We start from the raw sequence: 19,305 nt of genomic DNA, 5'->3' as shown, positions 1-19,305 counted from the left end.
CTCCACCCCACTCTACCCCACCCCACCCACTCTACCCACCCCACCTACTCCCCCCCCCACTCCCCCCCCCCACTCCCCCCCCCACTCCACCCCCACTTCCCCCCCACTCCCCCCCCCACTCCCCCCCACTCCACTGACCCCTCCCCACTCCACCCCTCCCCGGACCCCCAACACGGGGCATCGTCAATCTGTCTCTCCACCTTTACCTTCCCCCCCCCTCGCCCGCGCACCTCTGGAACGCTTTCCAGGAGTGGCGCCTCTCCGCGCCTGTCAGGGCCGTGGTGGCCCCACGCACAGGGGCGGCCCGTCTTGTCTCTCTCTCTCTCTCTCCGCGTCGTCTGCCTCCCTCCCTGACTGACTGCCTGCCCCTGGTGATGATGATGATGGATGCACGTACGCGCGTAGAACTTCTTTCGCGCCGTACGCAGCCAACCGTGCCAATCGGAGGTGCGATGATGGTAATGATGATGGACATTGGCTGGGTTTGCATTGTTCTGGTCTGTCAAATTCTGTCTGTCAGTCAGTCACCTAACCCATAACACCTGTGTCTGCCCCGTGACCTCCTGTCAAGCAGTGAGCCTTCCACGCTTTACGTGGCCTCAGAGTGCACCTAGCCTGGCACAACTGCTGCGCTAACATCACCGCCGCTTAGCGGTGAACGACAGCTGCTGTTGTTGTTGTGTTGTTGTTGTTGTGCCGTTGTTGTGTCTCTGTGTTCGTCTGCGCCGCATCTGTGCTAGCCAGGTCGCGCTGCGCTGCGAACCCGCCCACCCGCGTTCGATCCCTGCCAGGGCTAATCGACATCCGGAACCGATCCTGGACTTCTCCCCCCATCCACTCCCCCGGTTTGATCCCCCCACATTTAGACTCGACGTCACCCGTTTCGAGTGTTTGGCTGCCGCTATGCACATCCACGCGGTGAGGATGATGATGGTGATGGTGAGCCACCACCACTTCGTCGAGCTATCGCTCGCGACAGCCAGGTCGCTTCTGAACAACGTCTACGCGGCAGCTCAGTGGTGGGCCTCGCCTGCTCACAATAACAAACAAAACAACGTCCCTTTCCAGTTTAGTTCGACGATTCGATTTGTTTGCCGAGAGCGGCGAGGGCCGCCTCCGGTGCGTTCAGCCCCGGAGCGGCTGTGGGTGGCCCGGTGCCCGTGACGGGTGGCGGTGACGGCGCGGCACGGACGGGGTGGCCGGGCGTGCGGGCGGGCTGGGTGGTCCGCGTGCGCTGATGTTACACTGCGGCGGAAGTCATTGCAAAGACGGGCGACAATGTCCGGTGAAGGGTTCTTATTTTCCTCTTTGACGTTTGTCGCTGTCCGCCACGCATGCCCAGAAATGTCGAGAAGCACCGGGGCAGCTTCCTTACACCCCCCTGCCCCCCACCGCCCGCCCCCCGTAAATCCCTCGCAGTGGTTTTGTGTAAAAAAACATGTTCGACTCAAAACCGCAGAGCGAGCGTCACGTCCCATTTTTATTTTACAACAACAACACAACGGTTGCTAAGCAATGTCCCCCTCCACCCCTCCTCCCTTCCCTGCCCCCCCCCCCCAACAAACCCCCCCCCCCAAAAAAAAACGGGTCAGCAACAACCAGCACCGCCGTCTAAGAAGGAGGAGTGGGGGGTGGTGGCTGTGGGCTGTTGAGGACGCGTGAAAGCCGAGTTCATGGGTCACCAAGAAAGCCGTCGAGGGCTCTCGCCCTCCCGCCCGCGCGGCACAGCTGTTTATATTTTCGGCAGTGATCTGATGCGAACGTCAGTCGAGCCCCGGGCTCCCCCCCCCACGCTCCCTGCCGCCCCCACCAACCAACCAAAGCCCCCCCCCACCCCCAGGTCAGTATCGGTGTTTGGTAACAGCGCCTCCCCAGAGGTGTGGCATCTGTCAATTCCAGGCAGTGACACACCAGTCTGTCACGTGTCACTTCACATCCCGCTGCCAGAATTCCGCGCGACTCCATAATCTGCCACCACCACCACCACCACCCCCACCACCAGACCAACCCCCCGGGGGCCGCTCTGACCGTGAGTTCGCCGCCCGTGCGGGTGTCTGATTCGGGAGCTCGAGGTTGTGAGTGTGAGTGAGTGTGTGAGTGTGTGAGTGAGTGTGTGTGTGAGTGTGTGAGTGAATGTGTGAGTGAGTGAGTGTGTGAGTGTGTGAGTGTGTGAATGTGTGTGAAAGTAACCTGCAGCGCCACACCTATTACCATCATTAGGGGAAAGAACGGTGATCCAATCTCCGACCCCCAGGAACAGGTTTGCAGATTTGCTGAGCATTTCTGTGAGGTCCTGGGGGAGGGGACATCCCTCAGCCTGGATAACAACGTGGCACGAAGTGGGGATGACCCTGCCGAGGCTGCGGTGCCTCAAATATTGGAAGAAGTCACCCCCTGTGAGTGGCTGGCTAAAGTACCATCTGTTGAGGAAGTACTGAAGGTGATCCAGAGTCTGAGACCAGGAAAGGCACCGGTCAGAGATGATCTCCTAAGCGAAATGCTGAGGGAGGGTGGCGTTTGTGCACAGACTGCCCTACATGACATCATAACAGTCTGGACCACTGGACGGGTTCCGCAGGATTGGAAGGATGCCCTGGTGGTCCCCCTCTTTAAGAAGGGGACCGCACAGACTGTAACAACTACAGGGGCATCTCACTCCTCAGTGTGCCGGGAAAGGTCCTGGCAAGGATTATTCAACATCGCCTTGCTAGGCACGCTGAGGAGAGGCTTGCGGAGCCCCAATGCGGTTTCAGGAAAGGGCGGTCTTGCAGATGCCATATTTTTTGTCTTTCTGCTACAGCAGAGGTGTAGGGAATTCCAACAAGACCTACATCTTTGCTTTATTGACCTGGTCAAGGCCTATGATACCATCAGTAGGCCTGGCCTCTGGGTTGTTCTTTGTGCTTTCTGAGTCCCTGACCCTCTGCTCACGATCATTAAGGACCTTCATGATGGTGATTTGGCCCGGGTAAAACTACGTGGTCGGGGGTCGGAGCCATTCCCAGTACACCTTGGGATGCGACAGGGATGTCCTCTGGCTCCTACATTATTTAACATCTATTTCGACCACGTAGTTCGTGAAGCCTTCAATAGCTGTACCAGAGGAATTTCCATCTGGTACAGATACAATGGGAGGCTGATCGATGCCCGGGTGTGGTGAAGGGATGGCTCTCTATTGCTCAACCATGTTATGTATGCCAATGATCTGGTAATTGCTGCTCACTCAGAGGAGGAGTTGGAGATGCTGCTGCTGAGACTGGAGCGTGCCACCATCAGCCCCACCAAAACGAAGCACCTGCCTGGGTATTTTGTACCATCGAACACTCCACCCCCACAACTCCAATCGGTGATGGGGCAGTTGTGGAGAGAGTGAAGAGTTTCCCATACCTGGACAGTGTGCTCATAACCGGCTTCGGTTTAACAGCAGATAGTCTCACTCCGAATCAGTCGAGCGGCATTATCTTTTCATCCGTTGCGTAACGCTGTGTGGAAGCTACCTGGTCTGTCGCTCCGCACAAAGCTTTGGGTCTTCTCGGCCAGAGTCATTCCTTCCTTTATCTACGCTTGCGAAACGTGGACCCCCCTAATGGAACATCTTCGCCAGTTAGAAACATTTCGGCTGGTCTGCCTACGATCCATCCTGAGTTTAACCAGGCCGGATTGTGTGAGGAGCTCACAAGTCCTTGAAAGATCTGGACAAAAGTCCCATCGGTGAGCTCCTCCGGCAGGCAAGGCTGCGTTGGCTGGGTCATGTTGCCTGCATGTCCAGCCACCGCATTCCTAAGCTTTTGTTCGGCCGGATCGAGGGGGCTTAACGGGCGTGGCACGGCCTGGAGAAGAGATGGAGTGATGTGGTACAGAAGGATGTGGAGCTGAGTGGACTTTGCCCATGACTGGTACCAGCGGTGTCAAGATCGGCCTCTGTGGAGGCTTGTGAAGAACGCTACTGGGCAGTTGGAGGCAGTCGCCCTCCAACAACAACGGAGGGGGGAGGAGCGACGCTCACAACAACGAGCGGAGCGCCGGGTGGCTAAAGCACAGCAAGTTGGTACAGTAGGGGGCACAGGTGGTGCATCAGCCAGTCATCTGGGTCATCTCAGTCAGTCGACCCGTGGCACCTGGGTCTGCCCCGTGACCTCCTGCCAGCGGGCGTTCGACACTTCACATGGCCTCAAGGTGCACTTGGGCTGGCACAAGCGTCGTGGTGACGTCACTGCCACTTAGTGGCGAATGGCGGTTGTTGTTGTTGTTGTGTGTGTGTGTGTCTCTCTGTGTGTGTGTCTCTCTCTGTGTGTGTCTCTGTGTGTGTGTCTCTCTCTGTGTGTCTCTGTGTGTGTGTGTGTGTTCTCTCTGTGTGTCTCTGTGTGTGTGTGTCTCTCTGTGTATCTCTGTGTGTGTGTCGCTCTCTCTCGGTGTGTGTCTGTGTGTGTCGCTCTCTCTCTCTGTGTGTGTGTGTCTCTCTCTCTGTGTGTCTCTGTGTGTGTGTGTATGTGTCTCTCTCTGTGTGTGTCTCTCTGTGTGTCTCTGTGTGTGTGTGTGTGCCACTCTCTCTGTGTGTCTCTGTGTGTGTGTGCCACTCTCTCTGTGTGTCTCTGTGTGTGTGCCACTCTCTCTGTGTGTCTCTCTCTCTCTGTGTCTTTGTGTGTGTGTCTCTCTCTGTGTGTCTCTGTGTGTGTGTGTCTCTTATCGTGGCCGCCGCCGCTGCCATTTTTCAAAGAGAAACAACTTCTGCGCTTTGCCAAGAAAGATTCGGCAGAAGCTTTTTCTGTCCGACCACAACGCCGCCAGCCCCACGCGTTTGGAGTATTTGGCTGCTGGTTAAAATTTCCACGCGATGATGATGATGATAATGATGATAATGATGACGATGATGATCATGATGACGGTGATAATGATGATGATGATAATGATGATGACGATAATGATGATCATGATAATGATTATGATTATGATAATGGTGATGACGATAATTATATGGTGATAATGATGATCATGATTATGATGATAATGATAATGGTGATAATGATTATCATGATTATCATGATAATGATGATAATGATGATTGAAGATTATGATGATGAGGATAATGATGATAATGACGACCACTTGGGTGATCTGCTATGAATTGTGATCGCCAGGGTCGCTTCTGCGAAAGAGCACGGCTCAGTGGGGGGGTGCCGTACCTGGTCAAAATAAAAAAAATAGTTTGATCGTTTAGTTTCTGCGCCTCTCCAAAGCTGAAGAACCTCGTCGCTCATCGAGCGGCCAAATGTTTCGCCGCGACCCCCCCCCCCATAAATAGAGAGGAGACAGAGAGAGGAGACAGCGAGAAAGAGAGAGAGGAGACAGACAGCGAGAGAGAGGAGACAGAGAGAGAGAGGAGAGAGAGGAGAGAGAGATCGTTGAATTTGGCGTTTGTTTTCCGCGTGACATTTAACGCGTCGGAGCTGAGCGCTCTGTCGGGAAGTGTTGACGGACGTTTACAGACGTAACTCTAGAACATCGGCCCTTCCGGTGGGGTAAACAAGGGGGGGGGGTGGGGGGGAGCCTCCTCGCCCCCCCGCCCCCCGCTCCGTGTGTGCGCCACGCGTGGACGTTCGCGATTATCGGGGTCCGGTGACGTTGGCAGGGGCCCCACCCTGGGGACGTGGCCTGGATTCCAGTCTCGAGTGGGGAGCTCTTCATCAATCTCTCTTGACGTGGCCCCCACTCCCCCCCCCCCCCAAGTGCCCCCTCCCCCTCCTCCCCACTCCCCCCCCCCCCCAAGTTCCCCCTCCTCTCCACTCCCCCCCCCAAGTTCCCCCTCCTCCCCACTCCCCCCCCAAGTGCCCCCTCCCCCTCCTCCCCACTCCCCCCCCCCCACCAAGTTCCCCCTCCTCCCCACTCCCCCCCCCCCAAGTTCCCCCTCCTCCCCACTCCCCCCCCAAGTGCCCCCTCCCCCTCCTCCCCACTCCCCCCCCCCACCAAGTTCCCCCTCCTCTCCACTCCCCCCCCCCCAAGTTCCCCCTCCTCCCCACTCCCCCCCCCCCAAGTGCCCCCTCCCCCTCCTCCCCACTCCCCCCCCCCCCCCAAGTTCCCCCTCCTCTCCACTCCCCCCCCCCAAGTTCCCCCTCCTCCCCACTCCCCCCCCCAAGTGCCCCCTCCTCCCCACTCCCCCCCCCCACCAAGTTCCCCCTCCTCTCCACTCCCCCCCCCAAGTTCCCCCTCCTCCCCACTCCCCCCCCCAAGTGCCCCCTCCCCCTCCTCCCCACTCCCCCCCCCCCCCCAAGTTCCCCCTCCTCTCCACTCCCCCCCCCCCCAAGTTCCCCCTCCTCCCCACTCCCCCCCCCAAGTGCCCCCTCCCCCTCCTCCCCACTCCCCCCCCCACCAAGTTCCCCCTCCTCTCCACTCCTCCCCCCCCCCCAAGTTCCCCCTCCTCCCCACTCCCCCCCCCAAGTGCCCCCTCCCCCTCCTCCCCACTCCCCCCTCCCCAAGTTCCCCCTCCTCCCCACTCCCCCCCCCAAGTGCCCCCTCCCCCCCCCCCAAGTGCCCCCTCCTCCCCTCCCTCCCCCTCCTCCCCACTCCCCCCCAAGTGCCCCCTCCCCCTCCTCCCCACCACCTCCCCCCCTACCACCCCCTACCCCCCCCACCCCCTACCCCCCCTACCCCCCCTACCCCCCCTACCCCCCCTACCCCCCAACCACCACCACAGAGAGCGGGGAGAGGCAATTCTGCTCACTGCCAAATCAAACTAAAACATTAAACTATTTTTGTTATTTTACCGGGTAGAGTCCACTCTGAGCTGTGCAATCCCTTTCTCAGAAGCGACCTGATCGTCACTAATGATAGCTCAACACAAACGGCTTCTCAGCATCATCATCACCGTCGTGTGGACAAACTCTCTAAACGCGTGGTGACGTTGATTCTAAACGTGGAGGGAAAAACCGGAGAAAAATCCACGCGACCACGGGGAGAGAGACACGCAGACTCCAAATAAACATCGGCAGGCGTCGTCAGGGTCGGGATCGAACCCACGACCTCCTGCGTACCGGGCGAGGGAGTTAACATCCCGCCGCTGGGTCTACTCAGCCTGAAACGAGTCAAACAGTGGCTGGGACGTGGCGCTCTGTCTCCTGCAGCAAAACGGAACGCGCCCACCGCTGTCCCACCACTCCGGTGTCCCGGCCCACGTGGGCCGACGGACTTTGCTCCGGCTCGTCCGCCCGGCCACCGCCGCCCCTAGCGCACGTGCACACGCGGGGCGGAGTTGTCGCGCGCGCCCCATTGTGACGCTCCATTGTGACGCTCCGCGCTCCAATGTGATGCTCCATTGTGACGCTCTGCGCTCCATTGTGACGCTCCATTGAGACGCTCTGCGCTCCATTGTGACGCTCCATTGAGACGCTCTGCGCTCCAATGTGATGCTCCATTGTGACGCTCTGCGCCCCATTGTGACGCTCCATTGAGACGCTCTGCGCTCCATTGTGACGCTCCATTGTGACACTCTGCGCCCCATTGTGACGCTCCATTGAGACGCTCTGCGCTCCATTGTGACGCTCCATTGTGACACTCTGCGCTCCATTGTGACGCTCCATTGTGACGCTCCATTGTGACACTCTGCGCCCCATTGTGACGTTCCATTGAGACGCTCTGCGCTCCATTGTGACGCTCCATTGTGACACTCTGCGCCCCATTGTGACGCTCCATTGAGACGCTCTGCGCTCCATTGTGACGCTCCATTGTGACGCTCTGCGCTCCATTGTGACGCTCCATTGTGACGCTCCGCGCCCCATTGTGACGCTCCATTGAGACGCTCTGTGCTCCATTGTGACGCTCCATTGTGACGCTCCATTGTGACGCTCCGCGCTCCATTGTGACGCTCCATTGAGACGCTCTGCGCTCCATTGTGACGCTCCATTGTGACGCTCTGCGCTCCATTGTGACGCTCCATTGAGACGCTCCATTGTGACGCTCCGCGCTCCATTGTGACGCTCTGCGCTCCATTGTGACGCTCCATTGTGACGCTACGCGCCCCATTGTGACGCTCCATTGTGACGCTCCATTGTGACGCTCTGCGCTCCATTGTGACGCTCCGCGCTCCATTGTGACGCTCCATTGAGACGCTCTGCGCTCCATTGTGACGCTCCATTGTGACGCTCTGCGCTCCATTGTGACGCTCCATTGAGACGCTCCATTGTGACGCTCCGCGCTCCATTGTGACGCTCTGCGCTCCATTGTGACGCTCCATTGTGACGCTACGCGCCCCATTGTGACGCTCCATTGTGACGCTCCATTGTGACGCTCTGCGCTCCATTGTGACGCTACGCGCGGGGCGTTTTGTTGCGTTGAACGGGGCGCTGGTGGCTGAGTGGGCGTGTCTATGTAAAAGTGGGAGGGGCTGACGGTGATGACCGCGTGGGGTCCCAGTTTAGCCTTGACTCCCTGAGGCCCTCCTCGCCTCGTGGTGGCGAGGAGATGTTGACTACCTCGCCTGGTGTACAGGAGGTCGTGGGTTTGATCTCGACCCTGACGCCTGCTGCTGTATATTTGGAGTTTGCGTCTCTCTCTCTCTCATCATCACGGTGGCTAGGAGATGTTGACTACCTCGCCTGGTGTACAGGAGGTCGTGGGTTTGATCTCGACCCTGACGCCTGCTGCTGTATATTTGGAATTTGCGTCTCTCTCTCTCTCATCATCACGGTGGCTAGGAGATGTTGACTATCTCGCCTGGTATGCAGGAGGTCGTGGGTTTGATCCCGACCCTGACGCCTGCTGCTGTATATTTGGAGTTTGCGTGTCTCTCACGCTCTCTCTCCCCATGGTTGTGCTAATTTTCTCTCCGGGTCCTCCAGTTTTACCCTCCACGTTTAGAAATGACGTCACGCGTATTTGGCTGCTGCTATAAATTGCCATGTGATGATGATGGTGATGAGTCACTTCGTTGAGCCATCATTTATGGTGGCCAGGTCGCTTCTGCAAAACAGCTATACAGCTCAGTGGGCCTTCGCTGGTCAAATAAAAATGAGTTCACAGTTGATAGTGAACGAGCCTGACACTGCTGATGAGACTTTAAACGTCGAAACTGGCCCAGAGGTTGCCTGTCAAACAAAAGCCGCTCGATTAAAAAAAAAACGTAAATAATTATTTATTTACCTCTTATTTTTATTGTTTAGCCAGGAAATCCTGGCCGAGTCTCAAGACTGTTTGTGCAGGAGGGTCCTGCCAGGCGTTGCAGTCGCGGGCGATGATTGCTGCTGCTGATGCTGCTGTGTGGTCCACATTGAGTGGGGAATGGTGGTGCAGCGATTAGCGCACTGCGCTACGAACCCGCCGACCCGAGTTCGATTCCCACTCACGGCCAGCCAACACCGGTGACGAACATCTGAACCGGTCATGGGCCCTCCCCTAAGTCGACTCGGCCTCAAATGAGTACCTGGTGCGGTGTGTAGTAAACATCGCCACTGGGGAGACAAAGGCGGCCAGGCATGGTGCTGGCCACCCACCCCCTCGTGCGCCACAGTGCCGGCCTTCATAGGTGCTGCTCGCTAACAGCACTTGCCCCTGCAGTCTGTTCATGCTATACAGGGGATCTTTGTCTTTGTCCCCATTGAGCCTATCCACAGGACGGCCGCTGGTGACCTCTGGCATTGTTCGTGGTCGTGACGCTCTGAGCCCCGACTGGACACCTGTGAAGAAGAAGAGCTTCACAGCTCTTCGGATTCCTCCTGCAGCATGAGTGCACAGATGCTGATTCTCATTCTCACTTCAGCACAGAGCGGCGCTCGCTTTACCGACCCGCGGAGCGAGGGGTGATGAGCCGAGTCGAGCCGCCCCCCCCCCCATCCGCTGCTGGATGAGTTCCACGCGAAGCCCACGACGCCGCCGCCTCTCGGGTGACGTCACAGGCTACCCACCCCCCCCACCCCCGCCCCCCCCCCAGGATCAACACGGCGGGGGGGGGGGGCTCAATCCAGCAGTGGATTGAGGTATAATGTAGAGAGCGATGAACACGTCATGGAGGCAGCCCCCCACTACCCCCCTCACCCCCACCCCTCCCCCCGTATCACCCGTTATGACTAATCACTCTGAGCTCGTCTTTGTGCCATTTAAACATTTGGCGTTTTAATTATTAAATTTTTTGTGCACAACTCGGAGGCAGCTAAATTAAGGTCAGGTTGGATTCGGGATGTTTTTCTCTCTCCCCCCCCCGCCTCTCTCTCTCTCTCTCAGCCGAAATCAGTCGCGCCGTGACTAATGCGAGCTGCGTGCTCGAGAGAGAGAGAGGCGCGACTGCTCATGACCTAAAAAAAATTAAACGCGTGGGGTGGGGTGGGGTGCAGAGAACAGTTTTTTCATCTCGAATTTATCTTTCGTCATTCTGCATTTTAACAAAGACAAAGGCTAAAGGACCCCCCCCCCCTCAATCCAGGTAGCCTCCGCAGACCGCTGGGGCAAGTGCGTTTTATTCAGCAGGCGCCACTACGAAAGTCCGGCGCGACGTCCCGTGCCGTGGCAGGACCCCGGGCCGCCTCTGCCTCCGCGCACACCGATGTCTGTGGCCGCGCTCTCTGCGGCAAGTGGTTGAGGCCGAGCCGACCTAGGGAGAGGGCCCCGGGGGGGGGGGGGGTGAAAGGTGCTCACGATGTTGACCGTGAGTTGGGATCCAGCTCACGTGGCAGCGGCGGCGGCGCTGCCGCTGCGGCGGCGACACTCGCTCGTACGGGCGTCGGACGCGGCACCGTTTGGTACCCTCAGCAGCAGAAAGCACTTTAGCCCCCCCCCCGCCCTTTCACGATATAAAATGGGAGTGTGATGACAGAAGAGATGGAGAGACGCGAGAGTGAGACGCAGCGTGCTCCACGTTTATTGGTATTTCATGATCGCTGTTTTACGCGGCCCCGCCTTTTGTTCACCAAATCTGCCGGCCCCTTTGATCCGCTTGGGGCGCTCTGGATTTTCATTCCCCTTTGCCACCACTTGCACGCACGGACACAAGCACGCACGCACGCACGGCCACGCGCACGCACGCACGGACACAAGCACGCACGCACGCACGGACACAAGCACGGCCACGCGCACGCACGCACGGACACAAGCACGCACAGCACGCGCGGAGACGCAACGCACGCAGCTGTGTTTTGCCACTTTTTATTGGCTGACAACAGAACGGTGTTTTTGTTAAACACTTTACTGCCCAGGCGAAGAGCTCGAGAGCGCAGGGTCGATGTGGCTCGTGGTGCCGCGCCGTGAGCCTCGATCCGCGACCCTCACCGCCACGACATACCCTGGCTTTCTCTTGAGACGCTGCGGCGCGTCGGGCGTGGAAACGCGTCTCTTGACAACCGCTTCGTGCGTTTCGCGTCGTCGTCCTGCCCCAAGTGACCTCCGATTAGCACGGTGGCCACGTACAGTGGGGCGAAAGCAGTTCGACATCGTGCTGCACAAACATGCACGATGGTGATGATGGTGGTGATGTTGATGGTGGTGATGGTGGTGATGTTGATGGTGGTGATGGTGGTGATGGTGGTGATGTTGATGGTGGTGATGGTGGTGATGTTGATGGTGGTGATGGTGGTGATGGTGGTGATGTTGATGGTGGTGATGGTGGTGATGTTGATGGTGGTGATGTTGATGGTGGTGATGGTGGTGATGGTGGTGATGGTGGTGATGTTGATGGTGGTGATGGTGTTGATGGTGGTGATGGAGATGATGTTGATGGTGGTGATGGTGGTGATGGTGGCAATGGAGGTGATGTTGATGGTGGTGATAGAGGTGATGGTGGTGATGGAGGTGATGTTGATGGTGGTGATGGTGGTGATGGTGTTGATGGTGGTGATGTTGATGGTGGTGATGGAGGTGATGTTGATGGTGGTGATGTTGATGGTGGTGATGGAGGTGATGGTGTTGATGGTGCTGATGTTGATGGTGGTGATGGTGTTGATGGTGGTGATGGAGGTGATGTTGATGGTGGTGATGGTGGTGATGTTGATGGTGGTGGTGATGGAGGTGATGTTGATGATGCGGCCGTCTGGAACGCTCTTCCGATATTCGGCAGCCACTGGAGCAATGCACTTGTAAATAATAATTTAGATTGGCAAACTCATTAGTTTGGAACTGCTTGTTTGTGTTTAGTTTGTTGTCCTTCCACCCCCGCACCTTCAAGTAGCACAGTTGGCTATGTACGGTGTGAAAGAAGTTCAATATATGTACTACATACGTGCAGGCAGCGTGTCCGTCAGTGACCTTTCTTTTGTCCTATGCCACGGTTGTTTTGCGCCGATTTCTCTTTGCTTCAATGCTGAACGTTAGTCCACGACTCACGCAGAGACTCGTAGACTCCCTTACAGACCCATAGACTCACACAGAGACCCATAGACTCACACAAAGACCCGTAGACTCACACAAAGACCCGTAGACTCACACAAAGACCCATAGACTCACACAAAGACCCATAGACTCACACAAAGACCCATAGACTCACGCAGAGACCCGGAGACTCACACAGAGACCCGTAGACTCACACAGACACCCATAGACTCACGCAGAGACCCGTAGACTCACGCAGAGACCCGTAGACTCACACAGAGACCCGTAGACTCACGCAGAGACCCGTAGACTCACGCAGAGACCCATAGACTCACACAGACACCCGTAGACTCACGCAGAGACCCATAGACTCACACAGAGACCCGTAGACTCACACAGAGACCCGCAGACTCACACACAGACCCATAGACTCACACAGAGACCCGTAGACTCACACAGACACCCGTAGACTCACGCAGAGACCCATAGACTCACACAGAGACCCGTAGACTCACACAGAGACCCATAGACTCACACAGAGACCCGTAGACTCACACAGGGACCCGTAGACTCACGCAGAGACCCATAGACTCACACAGAGACCCGTAGACTCACACAGACACCCATACACTCACACAGAGACCCGTAGACTCACACAGAGACCCATAGACTCACACAGAGACACCCACAGACTCACACAGACACCCATAGACTCACACAGAGACCCTTAGACTCACGCAGAGACCCTTAGACTCACGCAGAGACCCGTAGACTCACAGAAACCGACCCCTGCTCTCCTGAGGCTGTGCTCAGGTTAAGCAAACCAACTGGGAAACTTGACGTGGCTCTGGGAGGAGTCGCTGGGCCAATGGATGCAGCAGTCGCCATTGGGGGGGGGATGGGGGGAGGGGGCACGAAAATGTAGTCCCCCCCCCCCCAAGCCGAAGCAGTGACCTCTTCGCGGTGACCTGTCACCTCGCAGTGATGACCTGTGACCCCTTAGCAATGACCTCTAACCTCACAGCGATGACCTTTCACCTCGCAGTGATGACCTTTCATCTCGCAGCGATGACCTGTGACCCCTTAGCAATGACCTCTCACCTCGCAGCGATGACCTTTCACCTCGCAGCGATGACCTTTCACCTCGCAGCGATGACCTTTCACCTCGCAGTGATGACCTGTGACCCCTTGGCAATGACCTCTCACCTCGCAGTAACGACCTTTTCGCCCTGCAGCGGCGACCTCCTCTCACCCGTGTTAGGCAGAGCGTCGTACACGTTTGTTTGCGAGATGACCAGCAGTCGGCAGTACAGGGTGCACGGTGACGAAATGTTAACTACCTCGCCTGGTATACAGGAGGTCGTGGGTTCGATCCCGACCCCGACGCCTGTTATATATTTGGAATTTGCGTGTCTCTCTCCCCGCGGTGGCGTGGATTTTTATCCGGGGTCCTCCCAGGTTTTTGCCTCCACATTTGGAATCAACATTGTGCCGCCGTACACTTCCACACGACGATAAGCCACTTTATTTTTATCTATCATTTGTGAGGAGCCATTGTTGCTTCTGTATAGATCAGTAGTGGGCCTTGCCTGGTAAAAATACAAAAACATCGTCTTAAGTGTATATTGGTCTCCGTGAGTCTATGGGTCTTCGTGTGCATCCATGGGTCTCTACGCAAGTCTACAGCTCTCTGTGTGAGTCTATGGGTCTCTTACAGGAAGACGAGTGGAAGAGTAGGCAACATTTAGTGTGTGACGGAGACATGGAGAGAGTGGGGGAGAGGCGTGGTAGGGGAGAGAGCCACTTGGTTGAGCCGTCACGTGCGATCGCCAGGTCACTTCTGAGAAAGAGCTACACAGCTCAAGTGGGTCCTTACCTGGTCAAGTAAAATAGTTTAATAGTTTAACGTCAACACTCGGGGGAGACAAAGGCGGCCTTGTGTTGGCCACACCATCCGCGTGCGCCCTGGCGGCCTTCATAAGATGCTCACTCGCCAACAGCACTTGCCCCAACAGCCTGAGAAGGCTATACGGGGGGGGGGGGGGCTTTGCCTTTTGTATACAGGGTGGCCTAAAATTCAGGACACACGGGGTTATTATAATTGTTGTCACAATCACATTCGACGATTCCATTTATTGAAACGAACGTTCCAGGCGACCCCAATTAACGTCAACCTGTGTTGCATGATTTTTTGGAATATTCATCAATCCTGTTTTGTTGCCTCAAATTCATCCACGGAGTTCTTGGTCGAGTCACAGGAGGAAGAAGAATGTTGACATTGATGATCATCGACTCGTAGAGACACACATTTACTCTCCCGCTCCGTCTGCCGTTTCGTGCGCAGGTGTCCCCAGGAGCGACCGAGGCGACCCCGGGATGAAGGGCCTGACGAAGGCCCCGGCGAAGACCCAGGGACGTAGGCCCGGGCACCAAGGTCCAGGCACGAAGGCCCTGGGAAGACGGCCCAGGCATGAAGGCCTAGGCACCAAGGCCCAGGCACGAAGGCCCAGGCACGAAGGCCCTGGGACGACGGCCCAGGCACAACGGCCCAGGCATGAAGGCCTAGGGACAAAGGTCCAGGCACGATGACCCAGGGACGACGGCTCAGGCATGAAAGTCCAGGGACGACGGCTCAGGCACGAAGGCCCCGGTCCGTCCAGGTGCATGCGGCGGCGGGGAGCGGACGCCACATCGAGGACTCCGATCCCACCACCTCCTGCTCCACCTCCTCCTCCTCCACCTCCTCCTCGCCGCCGAAGCCACCACCACGGCGCCGCGCTCGCCCTGTGCCCCGCTCACCCGGACAACCCAACTCGGGCAACGCGTTTCCTCCCCCACCACCCCCACTCCCACCCCCACCCCGTGCGTGTCCGCCAAATGCACTGAATGTAAATAGTTGAAATTCCAGCGCGAGGGCGGAAGGTTATTTTTTTTTAGAGGCGGGGGGTGGGGGGCGGTGGAAGCAGGGTGGTGGAAGAGGCTGCCAGGAGTGGGGGAAAAAATGACAATTCCATTGTCAACGTGGCCCCCGCCACGCAGCACGAAGCTCCGTGGTGACGAATGGTGGCAGCGGCGGGCGCCGTGCTCGCTCCGCTGTTAGCGTGCGGACGTGAGGGACGAGGTCGGTGGGAGCGCCAGGAATGCTCGGGGGGGGGGAGGAGACGCGCCGAGCGTTGCGAGTCATCAACACTTTCTCAAGATTGTTCAACAAAAAAATCTCCTTCCCACAAATGTCTTTTTGTTGTTATTGCAACAAACCATTCCCAAGATATATTTCTGCTCCTCATCCCCGCCCAGCCCCCCCCCGCCTCTTTCCCAAGCGCTCTCCTGCCATGCAGGCAAGTAGCCGTCACCGCCACGTGTTTTTTTATTTTTCTTGTGCGAGGATGAAATAAATAATTATCGACTTCAGATTTCCGTACGTCAAAGGCGGAGCGAGCCAAGCCACTTCTAAAAAGGACCCCAACTGTTCGCGGGCAGGCACCGTGACGAAGATTGATTGCCCGCGGCTGTTGGAAATTCGGCATTCGAACGGAAACAGTTGACGAATTACCAGGAAAATGCGAAACACATTTCTGTGAAGAGAGAGGAGAAAAAAAAACAACGATCCGCGCCGCGCCGCGCGGCCGACCCGCGGCTCGCGCGGTCGGCGTTGTTCGGCTGTGGAGAATGGCAAGGGGATGAGCGCGGTCCGGTAACCGGGTCCGGTAGCCGGGTCCGGTAGCCGGGTCCGGTAGCCGGGTCCGGTAGCCAGGTCCGGTCGTGGGGTCCGGTCACGAGGCCCAGGTGCGGTCCCATCACGGGGCCCGTGGCGTGTGTGTGGGGTGTGGGTGGGATGTGTGTGTGGGTGTGTGGGTGTGTGTGGTTGTGTGGGTGTGTGTGTGGGTGTGTGTGTGGGTGTGCGTGTGGGTGCGTGTGGGTGTGTGTGGGTGTGTGGGTGTGTGGGTGTGTGTGAGTGTGTGGGTGTGTGTGTGGGTGTGTGTGTGGGTGTGTGTGTGGGTGTGTGTGTGGGTGTGGGTGTGCGTGTGCGTGTGCGTGTGGGTGTGCGTGTGGGTGTGCGTGTGGGTGTGCGTGTGGGTGTGCGTGTGGGTGTGCGTGTGGGTGTGCGTGTGGGTGTGCGTGTGGGTGTGCGTGTGGGTGTGCGTGTGGGTGTGCGTGTGGGTGTGCGTGTGGGTGTGCGTGTGGGTGTGCGTGTGGGTGTGCGTGTGGGTGTGCGTGTGGGTGTGCGTGTGGGTGTGCGTGTGGGTGTGCGTGTGGGTGTGCGTGTGGGTGTGCGTGTGGGTGTGTGTGCACAGCAAGTTGGTACAGTAGGGGGCACAGGTGGTGCATCAGCCAGTCATCTCGGTCATCTCGGTCAGTCGACCCGTGGCACCTTCTGGGTCTGCCCCGTGACCTCCTGCCATCGGGCGTTCGACACTTCACGTGGCCTCAAGGTGCACATGTCCTGGCACAAGCGTCGTGGTGACGTCACCGCCACTTAGTGGCGAATGACGGTTGTTGTTGTGTGTGTGTGTGAGCGCCTGACTCGGAGCCACCGCCGGCGTCACCTCCAGGGTGCCCCCCCCCCACCTCCACCGCTCGCTCCGCACGTGTCTCGTGGTGCCTCGTGGTGCCACGTGGCACCACGTGATCCCAGGTGCTTCGTGGTGCCTCATGGTGCCACGTGGTACCACGTGATCCCAGGTGCCTCGTGGTGCCACGTGGCGCCACGTGGTACCACGTGATCCCAGGTGCCTCGTGGTGCCACGTGGCGCCACGTGGTACCACGTGATCCCAGGTGCTTCGTGGTGGCACGTGGTGCCACTCTGTCCCGGCTCCGGCGAGAAGTGGGATCACAGGGCTCGCCTGAGTTGGCGTCTCACATTTGCAGTTTGTTTGTTGTCTGAGCTCTGCATTCGTCTGTCACGACGTCTGCCCCCCCCTCCTCCTCCATCCTCCTCCAGCACGGCTCCCAGACGGCAGCTGTCGTTAGCAGTGTCACGCACAGATGCTGACTCAGGCTTCCCACACAAACCCACAATCGTGTTTCTCTCCCTCCCTCTCTGCCCCCCACACCGCCACTCGCTCGCTCTTTATTTATTTATTTTCCATGCGGCAAACATCGACGCCAGCTCCCCCCTCTGGTGCGAGTGAGCGGCGGAGACCACGGACGGGGTTAGCGCTGGGGGGGGGGGTATTGACGTCTGCGTGCGCACATCGTCGTCGTCATCGTCGTCGTCTTCATCGTCGTCGTCGTCGTCTTCATCGTCGTCATTGTCGTCTTCATCGTCATCATCGTCGTCATCGTCGTCTTCATCGTCGTCATCATCATCATCGTCGTCGTCATCATCGTCTCCGCCATGACGGTATTCTCTGCATTGCGAGGCGCTCCGGACAGTGAGATGCACGCGAACACACAACAAGGCCCCCCCCTCCCTTGCTCGGTGACAAGAGAGTTTAAAGGTTCCCGGTCATGCACAGCAGCAGCAGCACCAGCAGCAGCACCAGCAGCAGCACCAGCAGCAGCAACAACAACAACCACCACCAGCAGCACCGTTCACCACGCCGCGAAGTGGCAGTGACCTCACGAGGGTGCTTGTGCCAGGCTAGGTGCACCTTGAACCCCAGGCTGCTGGGGCGACTGCTGTTGGCGGAACAAGGCGGGCAAACACGCGCGTTTACAACTCCTCGTTAATTGGCCGAAAACATCTGAACACGTCGAGGACTGGCAGAGCTTTGGGCAATTGTTGGCAGCCGTCGTTGGCACTGCGACTGCTGCTCCCAGATGTTCCCGTTGCCTCCACCTCTCACCCGCCCCGCCCTTATTTGGACGTCTGTGAGAAAGAGCTTCACGGCTCATCGGATTTATGCAGGATGCAATACATCTTGTGATTCTGACACGGCACGTGCGCGCGGCGTGGGGTCGGCCCGGCACCGCCCCCCCGTCCTTCCTTGGCCTCCCCCCAGGATCTTACCGGGGGAGCTCCAGAGTTGGAGAGCCGAGTTAGGCATCAGGCAAGTGTCGTCGTGTCACACGAGACGCACCCTCGGCGTTTGATTGGGGGGGTGGGTGGGAGTGGCGTCCGATCATCGCGGGAATGAACAAAATCGCGACGCGAAATTTGAGTTTTTTTCTTTCCCCGAAAGCTCTCGAGCGCCGTCTCATTCCGACGGAGGGAGGAGGAAGTGGGGGGGGAGCTCGGGGTGGGGGGGGGTCGACTGGCAGCCCCAGGACCCGTATCACTGCGTCCGTGCGTGTGTCCGTCGCGGGGTAGACTGGAGACGGTGTGGTGTGTGTGGTGTGGTGTGAGTGGTGTGTGTGGTGTGAGTGGTGTGTGTGGTGTGTGTGGGTAGTGTGGTGTGTGTGGTGTGTGTGGGTAGTGTGTGTGGTGTGAGTGGTGTGGGTGGTGTGTGTGGTGTGGGTGGTGTGTGTGGTGTGAGTGGTGTGAGTGGTGTGTGTGGTGTGAGTGGTGTGTGTGGTGTGAGTGGTGTGTGTGGTGTGAGTGGTGTGTGTGGTGTGAGTGGTGTGAGTGGTGTGTGTGGTGTGGTGTGAGTGGTGTGGGTGTCTCCATGCGGGCGGGGCGGGGAGGGGGCTGTGTGCAGGTGTCCCCACTGATGCTCGCTTGTTGGCGATTTGTTTTTATATTTTGACGGCGAGGCCGCGCGTTGGCGGGTGGTTGCCGGGGGAGGAGAGAGAGGAAGCATGAGGAGTGAGAGGGAGGGAGGAGGAGTGAGAGTCGGAGGGAGAGGGGTTTTGGGGGTTCTTGTTGTTTGCGAAGGACCGAAGGACCCCGCCCTTCCCTCTCCCGTGACGGTGTCGAACCCGGCAGCGGCAACAGCATCAGAGACAGAATGCCCCAAGGGACGAAAGGCCCCAGGCAGATTTGCGCTTCCCAGCCCAAACTGCAGCAGCAGCAGGGAAGGTTCACTGGAAGGTTGTGAGAGATCAAGCTGAAAAGAATTGATGTCGCGTTGTCCGTGTCTAATGACGCGTGTGAAAATAACTCCTCTCCCGTGTCACTCGGCACTGATCTCCTGGAC

At 58.0% G+C, this 19,305-nt stretch overlaps 1 protein-coding gene across 1 annotated transcript in view; it reads left to right on the top strand.

Annotated features, from left to right (window-relative positions):
* LOC144736933 (teashirt homolog 1-like) overlaps window positions 1–15,696 on the top strand; it is a 78,788-nt gene extending 63,092 nt beyond the window's left edge. The window contains 1 exon segment of the mRNA XM_078619628.1: window positions 14,630–15,696. The gene's annotated coding sequence lies outside the window, so the exon portion shown is untranslated.
* The last annotated feature ends 3,609 nt before the right edge of the window (window positions 15,697–19,305 follow it).

This window comes from Lampetra planeri, chromosome 63 (genome assembly GCF_965212315.1).
Source record: "Lampetra planeri chromosome 63, kcLamPlan1.2.h2, whole genome shotgun sequence".
Taxonomy (NCBI): domain Eukaryota; kingdom Metazoa; phylum Chordata; class Hyperoartia; order Petromyzontiformes; family Petromyzontidae; genus Lampetra; species Lampetra planeri.
This window is presented reverse-complemented; position numbering and strand designations above follow the sequence as displayed.